Here is a 19,379-nt window from a genome sequence, read left to right as displayed (position 1 = left end):
AACTGGCATTGGCTCACCTCTCAAGCGTGTCAAGGATGGCATCCCTTCCCTCCAGCATATCAACCAAACCACACCACTTGGTGTCACTGGCAAACTTGCTGAGGGGGCAATCAATCCCACTGTCCATGTCGCCGACAAAGATGTTGAACAATATTGGTCCCAACGCCAGCCCATGAGGGACACCACTCATACTGGTCTCCATTTGGTCATTGAGCTTTTGACTGCAACTCTCTGTGTGCAGCCATCCAGCCAATTCTTTATTCTCTGGGTGATCCATCCTTCCAGTTCATGTCTCTCCAGTTTAGAGACAAAGATGCCGTGTAGGACAGTGTAAAAAGCTTTGTACAAGTCTAGGTAGACAATGTCAGTTACTCTGCCCCTATCCATCAGTTCTGTAGCCCCATCATAGAAAGTCACCAAATTAGTCAGGCAGGATTTGCCCTTAGTTGGCCATCACCAAACACTTTGTTGTTTTTCATGCGTCCTAGCATGGTTTACGGAAGTATCTGCTCCATGATCCTGCCAGGCACAGAGGTGAGACTGACTGGTCTGTAGTTCCCTGGGTCTTCCACTTTCCCCTTCTTGAAGAGTTTTTCCAGACATTGGGAACTTCACCTGACTCCCACAACTTTTCAAGTATGATGGACAGTGGCTTAGCAACTTCATCTGCCAGCTGCTTCAGGACTCACGGATGGATTTCATCAGGTCCCATGGACTTGTACACATTCAGGTTCTGAATGATGATTTTCAACCTGATCCTCTCCTACAGTGGGCTTAAGGTCTTCATTCTCACAGTCCCTGCATTTGTCTTCAAAGACTTGAGTAGCATGGTCAGAGAACTTGCCGGTGAAGACTGAGGCAAGGAAGTCATTGAGAACCTTAGCGTTCTCCAAATCCAGGGTAGTCAGTTCTCCTGTTCCTTTCAGAGAGGGCCAATATTATCCCTAGACTTCCTTTTGGAGGCAACATACCTACAGAAGCTCTTCCTGTTACCCTTGACATCCCTTTTCAGACTCAATTCTAACTGGGTCTCAGCTTTCCCAACCTGATCCCAAGCATCACAGACAATGTTCCTGTATTCTCCTTAGGCCGCCTGTCCGTGGTTCCACTTTCTATAAGCTTCCTTTTTCCTTCAGAATTTTCTTAGCAGCTCCTTATTCAACCATAGAGGCCTCCTGACCTTCTTGCCCCATTTCTTTCTTGTTGGAACACAATGCTCCTGATCTTGGAGCAGCTGATCCTTCAATATCGGCCGACAGTCTTGGGCCCCCCTGCCTTCTAGGGCTATATCCCAGGAAACCTTACTGAGCAGGTTCCTGAAGAGGCCAAAGTCTGCTCTCTTGAAGTCCAGGGCAGTGAGCTTGCTGCCTGCCCTTCTCACTGCCCTGAAGATCTCAAACTCCACCATTTCATGATTGCTACAGCCAAGGCTGCCTTGGAGCGTCACATTCCCCACCAGAACCTCACATATTGGTGAACATGGCAACTCTCCTTGTCGGCTCCTCTATTACTTGCAGGAGGAAGTTGTCTCCTACACAATCAAGGAACCTCCTTGATTGCTTGTGCAGGGCCATACCATCCTTCCAACAGGTACCGAGATGGCTGAAGTTCCCTGTGAGGATTAAGACCTGTGAGTGTGAGGCTACTACTATCTGTCTATAGGGACCTTCATACTCCTGATCAGGTGGCCTGTAGCAGATCTCCACAGTAATATCTCCCATTGCTGTTCTCCCTTTGACTCTAACTCAGAAGCTCTCTTTTGGCTCATCATCTGTCCCCAGGCAGAGTTCCGTAAGCTCCAGCAGGTCATTGACATGAATAGCTACACTCCCTCCCCATCTGCCCAGCCTGTCTTTTCTAAAGAGCCTATAATTTTCTACTCCAACACTCCAGTCATAGGAGCCATCCCACTATGTTTCTGTGATTCCAACAATGTCATATCCCCGTAGATATGTACACATCTCTAATTCCTTTTGTTAATTCCCCATGCAGTGTGTATTTGTATAGAGGCATCTTAGCTGAGCTCTGAATAAATCTGACTCATTTGCTGGAGCTGCTTGAGTAGCTCTGCATCACCCCCAGCATTCATTATAGGTGCTGGCATTCTACTGGTGGGGGTAGGATGTATCAATGCCCACTTCCGTCAGAAAATTTAGTTTAAAGCTGCCTTGACCAGCCTGTCAAGTCTCCTACAAAAGCAGTTCTTCCCCTTCTTTGAGTTTATTTTTTTTTTCTTCTAATATGTGTAATGCTTTAAAATACAATTTTCTTTTTTCATTTATCCATTTTCAGTTTTGCTCTAGACCCTCACGGTTTTATTTTCTCTAAAACTTAGGTTTTTATTTTTTATACAGTATTAAAGGTTTCTTTTAAGGAATTTTCCACTCTAGCAAACAATCAAGACAAAAGAAAATCTATACTTTGCAGATCGTTTACTGTGCTGACAATGACTACACACAGAAGAAATATAGAAGAAAACATTGCTACTGAGTAAATTATGAGCAATATAAAACAATGAATCTTACCAAATACTGACATTTACTAACATACTACCCTTCCTGCTCTGTTTAACTGGTTACCCAGATATTTGATTTAATAAGAATATATGGAGACCTGAACATCAATAATTTGAATAACAGGTATTTAGGGACATGAGAGACAAAAATAAGAATGGCTGAATTTCATGATGACTTTCTAAAATTGTCACCCTGTTTTTGCAGCTATATTTGACAGTCATAAAAATGTGGAGTGTTTCCAGGAAGAAGCTTCATTTGGAATCTGATGCAAACAAAAATACAGGGAGCAAGGACTGAATGTCAGGTATAAATAGTAGCTTCAGTAGAACAGAAAGCCTCATGACAAAAATAAAAAACAAAACCAATTATCATTTTAACAGCTAAAATAAGGAAAGAAAATTGCACAAAATAAGGCTAAATAATGCTTTTTCCTCAAAAGATAATTACTGTAAAACAACAGAATGAATCCAAGAGCAATGGTATTTCTGACAACTGTGTTTCATTTTGTTTGCCTCACAAGGAAATAATTAATGTATAATTAATTTCAAAGCACTTGTTTTTATTATATTAGTTTTATAAAAGTTTTATATTTCTTATTTTGTTTCTTCAATCCTGTTTTAGTGTGATCTGTAATATACTCCCTTTCATAGTCTTCCTTTGAAGGGAGGCTAGCAAGAAGTCAGACATTTATATCATTTGGTTTCATTTACACTGTTTGCAGTCATCTATTGATATTTAATGTCATATGATTTAGTAATTGGTATACCTTCTTTTATATAAGGGAATTTGTTTGCAAAGATGGATTTCCTGAATTCTTCAAATTTCTGGAGAGTTCTGCTAAGAATGCCTAGCCTAGGAATACAGCAGAGGCAGTGCCAAGCAATCATTCTAAGGGGGAGACCCTTCTGGATAATTTTGGAGCCTCTCAGATGCACCAAGATGATAAGAAGGAATTTCATGTTCCCTTGCTTGTCTTTAGGGACTGTGGCTCTGATGAACTGACTGAAAGAGTTCAGGGAAAGTAAGTTCCTCTGAGATCTGAAAGGGACATGGATCAAAAGGAGCGTGACCAACAGGTCAAAGGAGGTGATCCTGCCCCTCTACTCTGCTCTTGTGAGACCTCACCTGGAGTATTGTGTGCAGTTCTGGTGTCCTCAACATAAAAAGGACATGGAACTGCTGAACAAGTCCAGAGGAGGGCCACGAGGATGATCAGGGGACTGGAGCACCTCCCGTATGAAGACAGGCTGAGGAAGTTGGGGCTGTTCAGCCTGGAGAAGAGAAGGCTGCGTGGGGACATAATAGCAGCCTTCCAGTATCTGAAGGGGGCCTATAGCGATGCTGGGGAGGGACTCTTCATCAGGGACTGTAGTGACAGGACAAGGGGTAACGGGTTCAAACTTAAACAGGGGAAGTTTAGATTGGATAGAAGGAGGAAATTCTTTCCTGTTAGGGTGGTGAGGCACTGGAATGGGTTGCCCAGGGAGGTTGTGAGTGCTCCATCCCTGGTGGTGTTCAAGGCCAGGTTGGATGAAGCCTTGTGTGGGATGGTTTAGTGTGAGGTGTCCCTGCCCATGGCAGGGGGGTTGGAACTAGATGATCTTGAGGTCCTTTCCAACCCTAACTATTCTATGATTCTATGATTCTATGATCTCTGCAGCAGAGTATTTTGAGGACTAAAGAAGGGACAGAAGCAGAGATATTTATTTAAAATTAATTTCTAACATTTTCTTTTTAAAGGACAAAATGAATTAGCTTTATGTTCAGGCTTTCTTATACTTTTGAGCTCATCATTTTTCTCCTAGAGAAAAAACACAACTGTTTGGAATACAACTCACTTCCTCTCCATGTCCCATTCATTTGGCTGCCAGGAGAAGGAAAACTCAATTCAGTCAGAGTCTCTTGGAATGCAGCCCAAAGTAAACAACCAAGGTCAAATTTAGGGAAGTAAGAAAGCAAAAAAGAAAAACTATGTAGCAACTTTGTGATCTTAATAGTACACTTTAAAGAAATTTTATTCTGTGAAGTTCAAAGTGTTCACTTAAAAGCATAGTGCTTAAATAAGCTCTTATTCCTGTCAAATTACTTATCCAGTGTTCATATAACACCCTTTATTATAGCTCAGCTTGTATATACTGAAAACTGCTCATTAAATATATACTATTTTGAGAAGAATTCTTGGAGTAAAGGGGTATACCAATTTCAACCAGTTTAATAAGAAAAAGTTAAAAGCATACTGTTGCTGAGAGACAAATACTTCTCCCTTTTTGCTTCATTAAAAAAAAACAAGCAAAAAAAAAAAAAAAGATGTAAAATTGGCATACTGTCTTGTAACAGATAAATAATGACGCAATCTGAATGTAATTGAAGTGCTGCTAACAAATTAATTGCAAGGCACAGTGTTTAAATACTCCAAAAATTTACAAGAGTGGGAGAGAAAAAAAACATAGAAGAATAGAACGCAATACACAGTTTGGTTTTTTTTGTTTTGTATTCAGATTTATATAGTGATCTTAAATATTACTTATTTTACATCTAAAATAATATTTTTAGTAATAAAAACAGATGGTGGTGACAGAAATTAATTTAAGATTTAAATTTTAAAACTGTACTTTAAATATTAAATTGATCATCTCTTCCTTTAAAGCGTATTAACTGCACTACTTTACATCAAGCTAGTGTGTAATCTAATTTCTATAAGAAAGTGCCATGCAAATGGGTGACAAGGAAGACTTATTTAAGCTTTTATGTAAAAAAAAAAAAAAAAAAAAAAAAAAGTGTGAAGAATGCCAGAGTAAGGCAGTTGGAAAATTTTGGCTAGTATTTTAAACATAGCTAATGTTCTCTTTGAAGAGGTCAGTTTCGAATTTGCCAAATTTATTCTGTTTATTGCATTGGAAATACATTTTCTCATTTTGCATCCTCTTTATCTGTAACTTTTTTGTCTCTGTTTAGCTGAATGTTAGGTGAAAAAAATGGCAGGGTTTTAGGGGTTTTCATTGTGAGTTGGTCTATACTACACCAGGCCTGCTCCCAACAGACAGGGGTACACCTGTCTCAAAGGCAGAAAAGGATCTCTACACAGGAATTAGCCCATTGAAAGAGATTTAAACAAGATTTGAAGGAGGAAATTGATAAAACCAGGCTCAATAAAGATAAGCCTGGAGGAAGCACACCAAAGTTTAAGGGATGATGTGATAATGAGCTCCTTTAATCTGCCATCTCAGTGGAGGAAAGGGATGGAGATCCATGCTGCAGCAAAGATGCAAGGGCTATTGATGTGTTAGAAACCATGGAAGCACCTGAGAATAGTCTCATACAAATTAGGGCTTCTCCCCCAAAAATATGGCAGAAGCAATAGCACAACTGAAGTACATCTACAACAATACACACAGCAATGTCAACACACAGGAGGAGCTGAAAATCATAGTGCAGCAAGAAAACTATGACATAGTTGCCACCGTGGTGGGCTAACTTGCACAGCTGGGGTGCTGAATGGAAGGCTATAAAGTCTTCAGAAGGGATAGGCAAGCAATAAGAAGTGGTGGGGTAGCCCTGTATGATAGGGAGTATTTTGACTCTCTAGGGCTTAATGATGGTGATGATAGTGTTGAGTGATAGGGATGATGATAGGCTGCTGAAAGACAAGCCAGCAGGGAAGACCAGCCTGGCTAAACAGAGAGCTTTGACTGGAACTCAGTAAAAAAGGAGAGTTTGTGGCCTTTGGAAGAAGGGGCATCATCTCACGACGACTACAGAGGATTGTGAGGTGGTGTGAGAAGGGCCAAAGCCCAACTGGAACTTAACCTAGCTACTTACATAAAAGACAATAAGCAGTGTTTCTGCAAATACATTAGCAACAAGAGGAGGGCTAAGGAGAATCTCTATCCATTACTGGATGCATGTGCAAACAGAATGAGAAAAGATGAGGAAAAGGCTGAGGTACTTCATGTCTTTTTTTTTCTTGCCTCAGTCTTTAGTATTAAGACCAGTTGTCTGGGTATCAAGCCCCCTGAGCTGGAAGACAGAGACAGGGATCAGAATGAAGCCCCCATAATCGAAGGGGAAGTGATTAGCTGCCTGCTACAGCATTTAGACACACAGTCTATGTACATAGCTGGGTAAAAGAGTGTCTGGGTGGCTAAACCCAAAGACTTGTGTTAAATCCTGTTGCTGGAGAGTCACAGGTGATGATCCCCAGGGCTCAGTTTTGGAACCAACTCTGTTTACTGACTTTATCAACGATCTAGGAAAGGGAATCAAGTGCACTTTCAGTAAATTTGAAAATGACACCAAGTTGGGTGAGAGTATTTATCTGTTTGAGGATAGAAAGGTCCTACAGGGGGATTTGGACAAGCTGGATCAATGGGCTGAAACCAGCTGTATGAGTTTCAACAAGGCTAAGTTCTAGGTCCTGCACTTGGGTTGCAACAACTCCATGCAATGCCACAGGCTTGGAGAAGAGTGGGTGGAAAGCTACCCAGCAGAAAAAGACATATGGGCATTCACTGACAGCCATCTGAATATGAACCAGCAGTGTGTCCATGTAGCTAAGAAAGCCAACAAAATCTTGGCTTGTATCAGAAATAATGTGGTTGGCAGGACTAAGGAAGTGATTGTCCCCCTGGTTTTGGCACTGGTGAAGCTACTATTGTGTTGAGCCCCACACTACAAGAAAGACACCGAGTTGCTGAAACATGTCCAAAGAAGGGCAACAAAGCCTGTGAAGGGTCTAGAAACAAAGTCTTATGAGGAGCACTGAAGGAGTTTAGAGAAAAGGAGGCTGAGCAGAGATCCTGTCATTCTCTATAATTACTTGAAAGGAGGTTGTAGAGAGGTGGGGGTCTTCTCCCAAGTAACAAGTGATAGGACAAGAGGAAATGGCTCCAAGTTGCATCAGGGGAGGTTTAGATTGGATATAAGGAAAAATTTCTTCACTAACAAGGTTGCCAAACATTGGAAGAAGCTGCCTGGGGAAGCAGTCAAGTCACATTCCTTGAAGGTATTTAAAAGGTGTGTAGATGTGCTGCTTAGGGACATGGTTTGTTGGACTTGGCAATGTTAGGTTATACAGTTCGACTTAAGGATATTAAAGGTCTTTTCTAACCAAAACGATTCTATGATTTTACTGCTAGTTTTGTTATGTTTGTGTTATCTTCCTTCTAATATTTCCCTATGTTGGGACAGAATTGTTCTTCATTTTTTTATTTTCAACAAAGACCCAGAGATAGCTTAAGCAGAAGTACAGTATAGCCTTCAATGAACAGAAATTTCACTATCTATACTGCCTACTCTGTTCATTAATATATTTTTAGAGTTCCAGGTGTATGCTTTGACCTTTATAATTTGGAACGTATTTTCTTTATTGTTAGGGCTCAAATGTCTACATCTGATGAGGAATTATCATGGTTTAAGCCCAGCCAGTAACTCAGAACCACACAGCCGCTCTCTCACTCCTCCCACTTCTTCCTTCCCCCCTCTACTGGAGGGATGGGGAGGAGAATCAAAAGAAAGTAACTCCCACAGGCTGAGATAGGAACAATTCAGTAACTAAGGATAACTACTGCTATCACCAGTAATAATAATAAGGTAAATGACAAGGGAAGAGAATACAACCTCTCACTACCCGAGCAGTGATCTAGCTCTTCCAGGTAACTCACCCCAGCTTACATACTGGACATGATGTGCTGTGGTATGGAATACCTCTTTGGTAAGTTTGGGTCAGGTGTCCTGTCTCTACTTCCAACCAGCTTCCCTTCCTCCCTGGCAGAGCATGAGACTGAGAAAGTCCTTGGTCAGAGTAAACATTATTTAGCAACAACTAAAAACATCGGTGTTATCAGTGTTGTTCCCAGGCTGAAAGTGAAAACTACAGCACTGCAGTAGCTACTAAGAAGGAGAAAAATGGCTGCTACTGCTGAACCCAGGACAGGAATGTTTTTTTCTGGTAATAAATGAGTCATGGGAGAATTAAAAGGTTTTGCTCATTACTTTTACTAGTGATTGACATAAAATTTCATTATAAAATGCGACCGGGATAGCAAGACATAAAATTCAGTTATTAGGGTGGAAAGTAACAGCGGTTAGCAATTTTTATTCTAAGGTTTTTATGCTAAGGTTTCTTTTCTGCGATTTCTCTTTTGCCACACCCAGACACTTCAGACTCACCCTAGTCTAGGCTCCTGACCCTGTGCCACCAGACCAGCTTAGATGGACAACTTGATATTCTGGATCCTGGTTGGTGATCCGGTCTATATGGAGTAGTTCCATTTATATGCTGTGTCAGAAATCCATGCATAGGGTGCACTCCACAAGGAGATATTATTTTTGCTGTTTATTTCTTTCTAGCTTAGATGGTTGGGATAAGCCACCAATGGCCTTGTTTGTCACATCTTCCTATACCACTTATTTTTACTTTCTCTGTAGTTGCAGCCATAGTCAGTGGTTGTTGCCTGGATCATTAAGTTTCTGCTGTCCACCTCACATGTGTTACAAGAATTTTAAAAAGTTAACCATTTGACTAAGTTTAGTTTATTTCACGTGAGTTATCTACCTAAACCATTAGGACAGGGCAGATGCAGCCCACAGCCCTGGACAAAGACAACACTGTAACAATTTTCTTTGCATCATTTGTTTTCTCAGCACATACCAGAATGCAACTGGTAAGCTAACTCTAGAACTGCGCAGATGTAGGCAAAGTCTCACTTACCTGAATGGTGCTTTCAAGTAGGGTTCAACCTATGAAATGGGTGTCAGTATTCACTACTTCTACTTTTATCCATTGTTCTTTTCACTAACTCTCAAAAATTTTGGAAATACAATGAGAGAAAAACTCTCTTGGAAACTCTACAAAACCAAGCATTTTGCAGCAGTTCTGTGTGGTGCTTCCAAACTAAATAAGCCCAAATCTGTCAATATCAGTGTAGCAAACCCAAGAAATATTTCAGGTAGATTGGAAAGGGCAGCCTCATATAAGTTGTAGTTTATCCTTTCTACTGAACAGACAAGTCCTTATCTAGACTCTCAATGATGAAGGTCTTTATTTTAGGTGGCATTCATGATGAATTCTAAGATCTTCCTTCAGCTGACTCATTTTAAGTCAGTTTCTAAGTCTGGGGCTTCTAACATGTCTGAAGTACAATCATTCACATGTTGAATATTGTTCATAGATCCTTCATTCTGAACCGCATATCCTGAAATATATTACTTCTTTATATTAGTGAATTAATGAAGAGATTTGCTTTTCAGTAGAGATATAAATTTCCTAACAAGAAAGTTTGAAGCTGTTACCTGCTGTAACAAGCTGTTACCTGCTGTTGACCAGATAAAGATTACTTTCCTTGGGACCTCAGGCAGCAAAACACCCTGTGGAAATATTTCCTGAATTGTGGTAGTGCAGAACAGCTGAATTAGTGAAATACCTTCATCACATCCTAAAATAAGGATAATGGATAGTTGGAGTGTCTTCAGATACCATTCTAAGCAATGTATCTAAACTTAAGACTATGAAATTAAACTCAGATAAACACTTCAGAAATTTCTTTGGGTTTGCCTAGATTCTGGTAGTGTTTTTCAGGATACTAGCAAGTTGACTTTAGAAAATAGTAGGCTGACAATAACTAAATGGAAGCAGATGTCTTCCACAAATTGATACTATGTATCACATGAATGAATATTTTTAGAAAATTATACAGAGTGGTAATGTAGAAAGTTCTATAGGTACAGTTACCATTATTCTTACCGTTATTCAGCAGTTTTATAGCAGAAGCTCCTTATTCTTGTGTTTAGTCTTCACAAAAACAATTTTTTTAATACTAATTGGTTTAGACCAAGAAGTTAGGATGAATCCTGTCTTATGATAACGCTGTGTACCTAAAATACAGAGAGGACGAAAAAGGTTCAAGATTTATTTCTGGACTAGTGAAGGTCATTAAGGTAGACTTAACCTACCTTCTTCAGTCTTTACTGAGACCTGAAAAGAGCTACAGTTAAAGCTGGTATGAGAAGGTAACAATGATTTAAGATTTAGTTGTATTTTAGCAAATGTCTCTAGATTACTGAATGCAGAGGCAATACTTTGCTGTTGTTTTAGCCAGAGGCAATTTTTTGCTGTTGTTTTAGCCAGAGATAGAATAAGGTCAAACAGACATCGCTTGCTTCTGGGTGCATGTTTCTATCAGTAACACAGCATAACATACATGCTGCATAACACATTCAGCCATGATAGTACAAAGGCAGCCTTATGCAGGAAACAGAAGGTACATGTAGACTTAGATAATGTAAAAACAGGGTATCAGAGGTGGACACAGATGTACAGTGTAGACAGATAAAAACTACGGATTGTTTAGGGTAGGTAAAATAGCTAATTTATGTTTTTCCAGGAGCATGTAAAAATCAAGAAAAGCACTGTGTTTCGCTGATGTTTCTCTGTGTTATGTGAAGCTTGTCAACCAGACCACAGAGCTTTCAGAGCTCACCAGGGACTCCTTTTTTCTTGCAGCTGTGCTCTTTTCCAAAGCATTTCCTATGGTGCGTGTCTAGATGTCCTAACTGAAAGAAATGAATTTTCGCGCTTGGAGAAAGGAGTCAGAGGCGTGTATGAGAACCACAGCATAGACACAAGAGAATATCCTGAACTGGGTGATTACTGCCTTTCATAACTCATAATTTCATTCTACATTTCAACTTTGAAGTTCTAATAAAATGTTAGTTAGAAAACCTGACAGGCTATAAAGCTAACTTTGTAATTTTAATATAATTTAAAATAAATAGACTAATGAAATTATAAAATCCAACTGTTTAAGCCATATGAAATTAATATACATTGATCTCCTATAATAATACTTGTTCAATAATATATTATTATGATATTTCTTTATTATAGAACAAGTAATCATATGCTCTCAGTTTCTCACAATACAAGAGAAAAGGAATGTTTGTGGGGATTATGTATCTACATCTACATTATTATTTTTTTGTTGCTTTGGCTTTGGTTTTGGTTTTTTTTTTTTGGTTTGGTTTGGGTTTTGTTGGGGTTTTGTTTGTTTGTTTGTTTTCCTTTTGTTTGCTTGGTTGGTTGGTTGGTTTTAATTTTACTTTGCTACTTCCTCTTATTTACTTTAACCAACAACTTAGTAGCATTGAGTTTAAAAGAATTGCTAGGACCTAGTCAAACTGACGCATTGGCTAATGTCTGTAGAATAAAGGTGTGAATGTGCAAATATATAAAACAAGACAAAAAATACAGCAAACGAGTACTAGGATGTTCTGGTTATATTAATGAAAAGTGCATATATTAAGAATTGGATTTGAATAATCTGCCATTTTTTTTAACATGTCATCATTTCAATCAATGAATGGAAAAAAAGCCCCATAACCCAAAAATAGTATTGAGAAAGAAAGTTGTCATGATTTAATATCAGCTAAACTTTTGTCTTTATAGATCATTTTACACACTTACACTTTTTTATACAAAATATATTCAAGAACTACTTTAAGTCAAATTTTTCTTTTTGGTAAATTATATTTGACATCAGAAGTATTATATGGGTTAGAAATTTGTCAATTTCTAAAATTATCTTCAGGCTCACATTCTCCCAGTTACAGAATGTCTAGCCCTGCCTAAGAATGTATTTCTTCTTTCAGATTTGTCACTTTTAACTAAAATTATTTTGAGATCATAGTATTATGCCAACAAAACTAGTACTTGCACAAATATGTCCAATTTTCTTGTTTGTTTATATTCTTTCAATGCTCCTGTCTTCCCCATGTCTTTTATTAAACTGTGTCCCCTATATCTTCTTGTCTCTCCTCATTCTTGTTTCCAGATTTCTGCTTCATCCCTCCAAATCTTCTAATTTTAATTCTTTGTCAAGTAGGACCACATTTTAACACTTTGCCTTAAAAAAAAAAAAAAAAATCACTCTAATGACTATAGATTATTTTTTTTTTTTCCAAGTGGGTACTTTTCTCCCTTTGAACTACTTCCTTTGTTTCTACAATGAAGCTAGAAATCTAATTAGATACTGATTAAAGTTGAGATTTGCATAGAAATGGGTCAGGCTAAAATATTTGCATTTCAGATGAAGCTTACAAGGTACAATGCAAAATTCTTTTATGACTAGTTACTTTTTATCTGAGCACAAGTGCAAAAAGCAAGGAAACTGAAAAATATCTATTAGCTACTTTTAAAAAGGACAGTGCCTGTAGTAAGTATTCACTGTTATTGACATGGTATTACTAAAATGAAATAAAAAATCAGATACCAGGGAATTGAATTGAATATTTGTTTCAGTTTTTGTCTACAGAGTGAGAATAATAAAAGCTTACTGATCTCTAATAGGCAAGAAAATGATCAGACACTTTTGCAGACAATCTTTTACAAATTTCACTTTACATAAATTACATTCACACCTACATTAATTTTCACTATCTTAAAAAAATAAACAATATTTTATCTCTTCTTAGTCCAACTTGAATCAAAGTTCCTGTGTTGGGTTGACCTTGGCAGGCTGCTAGATCCCCATACAACCACTCTCTTATTCCCCCTCCTCAATGGGGGGAAAAATTAAATAAAAAATCTTATGAGCCAAGGCAAAAAGTAGGAAAATCACTTATCAATTACTGTCATAGGCAAAATAGACTCGACGTGGGGAAAACTAATTTACTTTGCTGCCAACTAAAATAGAGAAAGATGGTCGGAAACAAAGACAAAGTTGAAACACCTTCCCAAGCTCAACTCCACTCCTTCACTTCAAACCCCTCCCTCACTTTTCTAAGCAGTGCAGGGGGAAAAAGGGGAATGGGATTCAGCGTCCATAACAGCACCTGTCTGCTGCTCATTCCTCCTCACCCTTTCTGCCTGTTCCAGCGTAGTTTCCGTCTACTTCAGCTCCTTCAGGAACACTTGCTGTGGCTTAAAGTCCTTCATGGCCTTCAGCATGGATATCTTGCTCTGTTCTCTTTGCAGGTTGTAGGGGAAGAACTGCCCCAGCACTAGGAACACCTCCTCCCTCTCCTTATTCTCTGACCTACATGTTCACAAGGCTATTTCTTATGATAATTTTCTTTACTCCTTACTGTTTTCTGGTGTTTCAAACATGTTTATCCAGAGGTACAATTCTGGCTCAGCTGCTCAACTGTGCCATGCTGTGGGTCTTTTGGAAGCAGCTGGAACCAGCTGTGTGTGGCACAGGGCAGCCTTGGTCTTCCCTCACAGAAGCTGCCTCCTTAGCTTCCCACTGCCACAGTTTAATACATCAAATAAGGCACACTCCAACAATATCAGTTTTCTCCTTTCCTGAAATTTGAGAACTTTTATTCCTGTCCACGAAATTATGCTGACACTGCTCTCCTTTCACAAGGAATAGAAAGTGAATTTGTATATGGTTTTCATAATCGCCATGCTTCCATATTAAATAAGTAATTAAGCAAATAAAGGAGATGACTAGGCAAGCAAAAATTCAGTGTTTTCCCACTTGAGCATTTAGCTGTCCAATCAGTCAAGGCTCCGCCTTCCTAACTTGATATATGTTTGACATTTGAATAAATAAAATCCTGTAGTCAGTACACTGCATATGCCACGGATTCACTAACAGCTCAAAATCCATCTTCATGAGAGCATAATCGAGCCCCCAGTTTTGAAAGAGAAGTGTATTTCCACTGCCTGGAGTCTGATAAAATCACTGTGAAACATTTTATACAGATAAGCAGCTGTTCTTCAAAAGTGTTTTGTAAATTTATTTCAAAATTAAGCAAAAACTGAAAACAAAATACAGCAGGATATGTTTCCTGTAGAATCAGATAAAATGACTTATCTGATCATATTATTTTACAGCACGATTAATGCATAATGTAAGAAATAGCTAAGGAGAAAAAATATATGCAATAAACTTTCAATTTTACACTGGCAATTCCTGACATGAACTACTGATTCCTCTACTTTCACAGTGACATTAATAACTTCATTTTTACAGAATTATATTATTACATGATAGGATGTAACTGTATAGTGTAACATACAGTACACAAACCAATGGCATATGTGATCCTGAAGTGCTGTGAGAAAAGCTGATAATAACATCACAAAAGCTTCTTTTCTTTCAGTTTTGGCAATTATATATATATTATGGTGTCCCAGCTAGCCAAAGGGGAGAAAGACCCAGAGCTTTCAGCATGCTATGTAAATGGTGCATACCTCTAGTCTGACATGTGGCTGTGATTTGAGTAATCTGTTCTTAAATTACAGTTATAATTATACTGGATGAGTACTATGTCAATCCAAAGATGGACAGATGGGTTTTAGTTGGTCTGCTTCTAGGGAATAAAGTAGGATAATTGCTAGTGTTATCAAATATTGACCTAGTTGAGAGATGCTTAGTTTGTTGGGTGATTCTTAACATTTGAGAACAGAAATGTATACAATATGATAAACTGCGTTTCCTCCTATTATTTCCATATACAAAGAACTATATATTATATATCCACAGTGTTAAAGAATAGTTGCAGCAAGTACTATAGGATTTCTCTAGATATAACAATTTATCAAATTTCAGGGACACTGATGGACTCACTATAGGCTAAATATTGCACAGTTATCTCTCTGAATCCCTGCTGTTAACAGTTATGATCTTCCACAAAGAGTGTCTTTCTCAATAATCAGACATTTAATGCAGCTGTTATACAAATGATTTTTTTTTTTTTCCAGAGAAGAATCATTTATAGCACTTTACCATTAGTTTGTACCAGAATTAGGTCAGTTAGTGTGCAGAAGAGTGGTCAAGTAAATAGCTGTCTCCTAAATAACTGATAAATCATTAAAGAAATCTGTGCCTTCCATCTTTCCTCAGTCCCAATATAATGGAAATCTGTTAAAATTTTTAGGCTAAATAGTAAGGAAATATGAAACTAAGGTTAACCCTGTGTATGACTGAAATGTGATGTTTGGTTATGAGATTCTATTATTTCTTTGTATATCATCAAAATAGTTACATTAGTCTCAAAAGCATGTAACTATATTATTTATTCAGTTAAAATATCAATCATCTTTCTGAAACACAACTTATTATTTAAATATTTTCTTTTTCTTGACCTTTAATTGATTGCCTATAGGTACATAAATAAGTCAGTAATTGGGTACTGCCATGACACACTGAAACATATTGGTGCATCAAGGTTGTCGTAACACTGATATATTTCCTCTTCCACAAGTCCATTTGTTCAGATGATGTCCCATCTTTCTTTTCTACGATGAATTCAACATTCATACTAGAAGTCAAACTCAGATAAAAACTTCCAAAACTAAAATCTCCAGCACAGGATACTTTAAATAAACACCAGGTTAAACTTACTATAGTGTTTCACACATTTATTCTCATGCATGCAGCAGTCAAATATCAAGCCAAAGCCAAGTATTTGTCATACATGTGTGCTTTAAGTAAAGCTTAAACACTGACATATCAAGACCAGGCTAGATATGATTCTGTGCAACCTGATCTAGTTGAAGAAGTCCCTGCTCCTTGCAGGGGATTGGAATACATGACCTCTAAATGTCCCTTCCAACCCAAACTATTCTGTGATTCTATGATTATGTGAATTTGCCTTATTTTCTTACATATACACCGACCTCTAATTTAGTCATATTCAGGCATCTTTATGTCTGATACAAACAGATAATAAGGATTTTCAGGGAAAAGTTTTGAGTGGAAGGTGTTTTATTTAATTTTTAATGTTGGCACCTTACATTATTAACTTGGCTTTAGTATCTTTGAGATCACCTATACCACATAACGTAATCAACAGTATTCCTGTGCACATTTGATTTTTAGAAGGAATCTAACCAGATTTTTTTTTTCAGATAAATTTAAATTTCAGATAGCATATTAAAGTTGGGGAAACAAATTTCATTTCTTTCAGATGAGAATAATCTGAAAGATTTGTTTCAAGAACTTTCACTGGGGCTGTAACATACAATCTTAAGTAAAACCTCCCCAAAATATATATTCAGCATAGATGACAGATCCTTATAACCTTTTGTCCTACAGATCCCCACCTGTTTTATAGTGCTGCTTGCTAGTGGACACAGCCATGACCAGAATATCTACTTCTATTGTACATTCTAGACGTAGGGAGTTTTATTTTTTCTCTTCAAATATAATGAGTGATTTGAATTGCTGGTTTGTGATGAAAATTTTTTGAACTTTCTTAGATATGGGGAGAGTGTTATAGAATGACAAAAGTAACTCCAGTATCAATGGCTGTAAAGCGATAAAGTAGATAAAGGTTGTTTCAGTGTCTTCATTATACAAGGTAGCATCTGAGGATTTATAGCTCTGCGAAGGTAATTCTCCTTCAATTCCTATGTGGCTGGCTGCACATATCTTTGTGTGAGTAGGCTAAACCACAGAGACTTTTACTGTCCATATGAACTAGATTAAGAAACAATACTGACAATCTGAGAACAGGCTGGGAAAAGAAAATGAATCACTGAATCTCTCAAGAGGCCAAACAGGTTATATAATACCAACCACTATGAGCAGTACAAGTTCACTCTGATAGATAAAATACCAGAGGAGAATTATGATGTGATAGTTTCACATACTGAATTAATAGCTAAAAGGGGTACAACATTATTTACTAGGAAACAAAATTTAAAACATTTAAAAACATTTGAAATTCATACACCTCAACACAGAAAAAAAAAACAACCCAGGTAATAATAATTTTGTGGATGATAAGAACTTTTTTTTATGTGATATTGGTTGAAATTAAAATAAAATGAGTAAGAAAATGAATCATTTCAGCTGAACCCAGTCACTGATTTGTTTGCAGAAACAATTAAGTTATGGAAGATAAGAATAAAATAACAATAAACCGGTTCAGTGCCTGTATTACAGTAGTACCTGAACAATTTGCAGAAAGCTGAACCAGGTATTATCTACCTAAAAACAATATATTATCAATTATATAAGTAGTATCAATTTTAGTAATCAAAATAAATCAGCCTTAATAGTCACAGAAACATAGAAATTAGAATTGCCAAAGGTTCCTTCCAATCAAGTAGACCAACTTTCTATTTAAAGTACAACTATGACCAGGACTAAGTTTGGCTTTAACTAACCAAATCTTGAAAAAACATGTGAGGAATGCAGACTACAGTATCGCCACCATTACAGAAGGCCTTAAAATGGTTAAATATGAAAGGCTTTTTGTATATGCATGCCGGTCGTTTATGACTACCTTCTTTCTTAACTTTACAATGATTGCAATATCATAACTAATATTCTTCATTATCTAGACTGTTCTTCTGTATTTCATTTGTTCCTGTATCTGATGCGGGTTGTTTTTTTGTTTTGTTGGGTAAAAAAGAACTAAACAAATGAACAAACAAAAACCATCTGGAGCTACAAATTATATTTTATAGCTTTCTGATTATTTCCCTGACAGAAAAGGATAGTTATAAAATAGGAATTATTATTCTGATAGTTTTCTGTATTGTGTATATTCCTTCCCAGCCTCGGTGAAATCATGTTTTCTATATGCAAAATAATATGCCCAGAATTTTATTTTATTATCAGTTTGGAATATTTGTTTCTCATAAAGAGAAAATAGTTTTCTATTTTTTAATCTTAACATCAGTTTTTCCTCTGCTTACTCATGCCATTATTCTTGGTCAAAACCTCTTTTATCATGTTAGACAGTGCCTTCCTGTGCTTGACACTTTAAAAAGAAACACTAAGTAACATTTGAGACTTCTTCTATTTAACGTAAATTACTTGTGAATCTTCTACATACTCTTGTAATGCATTTTTCTCAAGTGTTAACAAAATGTTAAGTTACTGAATAAAATATGTATTTATTTTCTGTTGAAATAGTATTAAAATAGGGGATAGTAGAAAAATATTCTTAGATTTATAAAATTTCTATATAGGAGAAGAGTATAAAACAGACTACCCTGCTTATTAACATACATGCTCTTGCTAATGAATCTCTTAAACATATATAGAATCATAGAATCATGGAATAGTTAGGGTTGGAAAGGACCTCAAGATCATCTAGTTTCAACCCCCCTGCCATGGGCAGGGACACTTCACACTAAACCTTGTCACCCAAGGCTCCTTCCAACCTGGCCTTGAACACTGCCAGGGATGGAGCATTCACAACCTCCCTGGGCAACCGATTCCAGTGCCTCACCACCCTAACAGGACAGAATTTCTTCCTTATACCCAATCTAAACTTCCCCTGTTTAAGTTTGAACCCGTTACCCCTTTTCCTATCACTACAGTCCCCGATGAAGAGCCCCTCCCCAGCATCGCTATAGGCCCCCTTCAGATACTGGAAGGCTGCTACTAGGTCTCCATGAAGCCTTCTCTTCTCCAGGCTGAACAGTCCCAACTTTCCCAGCCTGTCTTTAGACGGGAGGTGCTCCAGTCCCCTGATCATCCTCGTGGCCCTCCTCTGGACTTGTTCCAGCAGTTCCATGTCCTTTTTATGTTGAGGACACCAGAACTGTACACAATACTCCAGGTGAGGTCTCACAAGAGCAGAGTAGAGGGGCAGGATCACCTCCTTCGACCTGCTGGTCACGCTCCTTTTGATGCAGCCCAGGATACGGTTGCCTTTCTGGGCTGCGAGCGCACACTGCTGGCTCATGTTCATTTTCTCACCGACCAGCACCCCCAAGTCCTTCTCCGCAGGGCCGCTCTGAATCTCTTCTTTGCCCAATCCGTAGCTGTGCTTGGGATTGCTCCTGCCTAGGTGTAGGACCCTGCACATGTCATGGTTAAACTTCATAAAGTAGGCATTGGCCCACCTCACAAGCATGTCGAGGTCCCTCTGGATGGCATCCCTTCCCTCCAGTGTATC

The sequence above is a fragment of the Lathamus discolor genome, chromosome 1 (genome assembly GCF_037157495.1).
Source record: "Lathamus discolor isolate bLatDis1 chromosome 1, bLatDis1.hap1, whole genome shotgun sequence".
Classification (NCBI taxonomy): Eukaryota; Metazoa; Chordata; class Aves; order Psittaciformes; family Psittacidae; genus Lathamus; species Lathamus discolor.
Note: the sequence above shows the minus strand (reverse complement) of the source record.